This window comes from Anoplopoma fimbria, chromosome 21 (genome assembly GCF_027596085.1).
Source record: "Anoplopoma fimbria isolate UVic2021 breed Golden Eagle Sablefish chromosome 21, Afim_UVic_2022, whole genome shotgun sequence".
In the NCBI taxonomy this organism is placed as follows: domain Eukaryota; kingdom Metazoa; phylum Chordata; class Actinopteri; order Perciformes; family Anoplopomatidae; genus Anoplopoma; species Anoplopoma fimbria.
Window position 1 is genome coordinate 9,129,342 of NC_072469.1, and position 5,033 is coordinate 9,134,374.

The window sequence follows — 5,033 nt, forward strand, 5'->3', positions numbered from 1 at the left end:
AATGTTTAAATTCTTTGATCTAAGGCGTTGAAAAAATAATGCTTTGGTACAGAAACTCCTATCTGTACCCAGTTCAGTTTGCAAAAGCCACTGTTTTTTTATATTATAGACTATAATTCACATTAAGCAAATAATAATTTTGCCCCCAAAATGTTGTGTAACAGTGTAAGAGCATCTTTCCTTCCCAAATGAACACAATAATGTGATTTTTACTATCCTCTATAATCCTTCAAAATCCCTTTTTTGAAAAAACTACTATGAGTACTACATAAAGCTTTGTGTTACGTCCCAAAACAGTGCCGGCTTCCAGGCAGCCAGCTAGTTGTGAATGTTTATCTGAGGCTGTGCTGCTTACACCACAGAGGCAGCATGGGAGTCTGCGAATGCTGTGAGCTGAAACTGTGACCGTGACGTCATGTGGGTAGCCGTTCCTATGTTGTCAGCACTTTCTGACACTCCTCCTCCTCCTCTTCGCCCTGCAGCTGCACATCACACACTGACCTCTGGCAATCATCCATGAGGCCCCAGTAGGAGGGGCTCAACCAGGAGCCCTACACACAGGTCAGGGGAGACAGACACATAAAGCAAAGAGGGGAATATGAGCCAGAGTATTAGGGGGAAGGGTGGCAAGGTCTTTTAACCTCTTCCCTCTGCAGACTGACTGATCAGAGAGCATCAAAAGCAGTTTCAGTCCAGTTGTCTGTGTGGTAATCTTGCATTGCCGTCCAGATAGAGTGAGAGACAAACGGGTGGGAAAGAGCGAAAGTGGCGGCGGCAACAGAGAGTGCCTGTCTCACATGCTCCGGCATGTGAGAGTGAGCCAAGCAGGAACGGGAGCTGCTTTATGTAAGTGTGTCCCTGCAGCCCGAGGGACTGCTGGAGAGCCTCACATGTTTGTGTTGTGGTGGACATCCAATTGCTGGACAGGGGGGGGCTCGGCTGTACCGGACCTCAGAGTGTCCTGTCTCGAAACCACTAATCATCTGTCTCTGTCTGAGTATTTGGTGGTTCTGTCTGTGTGTCCGTTCCCCGTCTGTCTCTCTGTTGTCTCCCCCCCTCCCATCGTCATCTTTTCATTCCCGCTGCTGCTCCCTGCTTCACCCCTGGCCGCCAAGGGCTTGCAGCTGGGACGGGGAGGAGCAGGAGGAGCCAAGGAGAGGGAGGGTGAGGAAAGGCGGGAAGAGGAGGAGGGACAGATCACAGGTGCCGATTATGTTTCCCTTCCAGACATAGTAGGGATCAGAACCAAGACCAAAACATAAACAGTGGCTGAAATCTACTGCAAGACCTCCAGATGTGTACCACAAAAGACACCATCTCACAGTACTGTGTGTATCACTGCAAATACCAAGCATGGCTTTAAAAAAAACAACTCATCAATTCCCATAGTATAAATAAAATGTAGTGCACAAAATCCAGCGAACACATTCAGCCCCGTTGCCACCCCTCTCCTCTCGCTTCCGCCCTCCTCCTTCTCTCAGGGGTAGCTGGCAAAATACAAAGGAGAGAAGTGTGCAACTGGTGCGATAAAGCCGGGAACATCTTGCTATTCAAGCGTCAGCATAATAAACTGGAGGCACAATTAAGGGAGAAAAATTCCCTAAAAGGCACAAGAACAAGTGCTTAGCGTTGCAGCGCCTCAGCGCCTCAGTCCAGCTGCGGGTTGTCTTTAGGACACAAGAAAAAAAGGACAACAGAGCTTTTCTGTTCTCCCCTCTTGGGAATGCAAATGATCAGACACTGACATACTAAGAGACTACAAAGCATATGTGTTTTAACCTCAGATGTGCTGCTATGATACAATAAGGGAGGTCTGATATATCGGTGTGTGCAAACATTACTCCCTTTGTCCAAAATACCCAAAAGCACACAGTGGGATAGTCATATAAAGTTGATTGTTAGAAGGTGTTTAAAATTTTATGGCTTAACAAAATAGAACAAAGAGTCCTTATAAAATCCTCAAGATTAAAACAAAAAGTTGCTGATATCTTTAAAAATACTCAACTCTCGTAAAATTAACAGCCCTAAAAAGCATAAGTTGGGAGGTTTTTTCCTAAAGCTTTTTTAAAGACCCAGAGAGATTCCTCGCCCTTAAACCTCCTCTCTGTTCTCACAATCCCCCGAGGAGGCTGGTGCAAAGTCTGCCGCTGTCTGGCTGTTCCCATGGCAACCACCAGGTGAGCAGACAGGCTTGGAAAGCACGGCGAGGAACATGTGACTCCCTCCACATGCTCAGGCAGAGCACACACTCTCAGATAACAGGCGGCAGTCTACCCTCCTTTATTCAAAACTTGCAAGTACACAGTGTAGTCACAAAAAGGCAATGTTTGGTGAGTCTGAAAGCAGACAAGCAGATGACCAGTCTGCCAGTCCGTCTGTTTACCACTGTGTGTCTGTCTCTCTCTGTGACACACACACAGACACATAGAAACGCACACACACAAACATGCACACTGTATTGTGGAGTTTAGAAGAAGAAGAGGAGGAGGAGGAGGAGGCTGCCCTGGGGCAACTGAGATGTGTCATGACCACTAAACATCAAGTTCCAGTTCTGCTACAGCAGCAAAAGGAGAAGGAGATGGTGGAGCAGCAGGGGGAGTTGGGCATGAAAAAGTCACACTTGGGAGTGGAGAGGAGAGGATGAGAGGAGAGGAGAGGAGGAGAGGAGAGGAGAGGGGGGAACAAATTTAATGTAAAAATGAAGTCTGAAGAAACAACCCGGTTTTCAGGCAAAATGTTGGCAATGTACTTTCCTGCAAACCGCAGGATACTTTGAATGTCTAAGTTTCCGAACTAAAAACAAGTTTCATAAAAAGGTTTAATATCAGCCTTGTGTTGCAGAAACACACGGTGTCACATGGTTAAAGTTGTGAAATGATTGCTTTGGTTTTAGGCAACAAATCTATGTGGTTAAGGTTAGAAAAGACATCACAGTGTGTGCCAAAATAATAGCGTAATGACTTAATAACTATGTCTTATGTAACAAGTGTAAACTTGATCCTCCCCTGCCCATTGTGGACGTTCTTTCTCTTCTCATTATTGTACCACATAACTTTCAATAATGGTCACTCTATACACTATGTCACTTGCTCTGCACTTTACTCTTTTCACTTCAACACTTCCTCTGCCCGAATACAAAAACATCCACATTCAACATATCTGCGGTTTGCAGAAACGTACAGTGCCAAAAAAAAATTACCCGGCAACTTAGCTGGAAGAATACAAACTTATTTAACTGTATATCCACGTATAGTGACGGCAACGTGTCTACAGCCATGCTTGCAGCTCTGTGAGGCAAAGCGTTGCTTTGAGCTAAATGTCAGCAAGCTAACATTATCACAGCGACGATGCTAACATGCTGAGGTTTGGCAGGTAAAAATGTACCATCTTAGTTTAGTATGTTAGCGTGCTTTCCCTTTGCCAAATAACCCTCAACACAAAGTACAGCAGCAAATTCAAACCCGAGGGTGATGGCACATGACAAGTTCAGGGATCACCAAAGTCTCTACAATTCATCTTCAGGGGAACATGAAAGCGTGTACCATGGTAATCCATCTTATAGATGTCGGAACATTTTACAATTCTCAAAACTGAAGAAAATATCAACCTCATAACAGCTCTAGAGGAAACTTCAGGGAAACCTCCATTTGGCTTTATCCTCTGGTGACCATGAATTTAAAAAATGAATGGAAATCCATCCAATAGTTTTTGAGATGTTTCAGCCTGGACCTATTGGTGGACAGATGGACCGACCGACTAATGCAATCATGTTATGCATTACATTACAATACTTGTGTACATTAAAATCTGAGAAAGAAACAATAAACTGAGTTTTGCATAGTAGCATGTACACAAAGCTGCGTGTATTTACTGGAAGGAAATATTATGACGTTACACTGTTAATTATTGACTCTGTTTATCACTTAGATATTGCCTGTGAGTAACTACTCATATACAGTAACAAGGCTTCAGCCTCTGGGTCATATCCAAAAGTACAAACTATCATCAGGCTGTAAAGCTACTGTCACAATAACACAATGAAATGCATCTACTGTCTGGCAGTCAAGTGTGATCAGGTCACAAACAATCATTATTAAGATGTCACTGGGGATGAAGGAGGCCAGTAGGTATGGAGATACTGTACCTCTGTCCTCGTGTCTAAGCTCTGTCTGGGATTTGCATAATCAGGCAGGTTACAGAGGTCAACATGCAGCCGCTTTGCTTTTCATTATTCATCACTGCCTCACTGTTTGTGTCCGAATTCTCAGAATGACACAGGATTGCCTACAAGCCAAATGAAGGTCAATCCACCCAGCTGACCCGCCTCAAACTATTCACCCTGCTGTTGTGTGATTCATCTATTATTCACGTCTGCTTCAAATCTAAACGTGCACCTGATTAAAAGCATGTGTAATAATAATAATAACACAAACCCGCATTCCTTAGAGATTGCATCACTGTTTTAACATCTATAATGAAGACCCTCACTGAGGTTGTGTGTTTAAAAGGTGCAGGACAATGACCTCTGGGACGTGCAGAAGTGCACACCTGCATGAATATTACATAACATGTGTTTTTGCTTTACCAGCCACATGCATGTCTCTTTCATCTGTACACTCCCCACTCATGATTGCCACTGGCGTTTCTATAAAAAAAACTCTTTCCGCCCCCGTCACAGCAAACTTGTGCTGCCGGCCCCCGGGCTTTTGCAGCTCCCTTTTTCCACCGAGGCGTTTTTCTGTGGAACACGACTCCAGAATAGGCTGGCTTGTGTTGCCGTGGATTCCGCCTGTCCGCCTGCGAGGTCTATAAATAGTGCCCGTCAGATATTTTCACTCCTGTGCTGAGCGCACTCAGTGGCAGAGCAGTGTATTAATATCCACGGTGACCAAAGTCGTGCCTCGGGAGGGAGAGTGTGGTGCTGAAGGTGTGTGAGTGTGTGGAGGGAGGGGAGGTGGAGATGGAGGGACGTGCAGACGTACAACTCAGCAGCACTACACCCAGGCAGCAGGCTGTCATATTTCCTTCCCAGC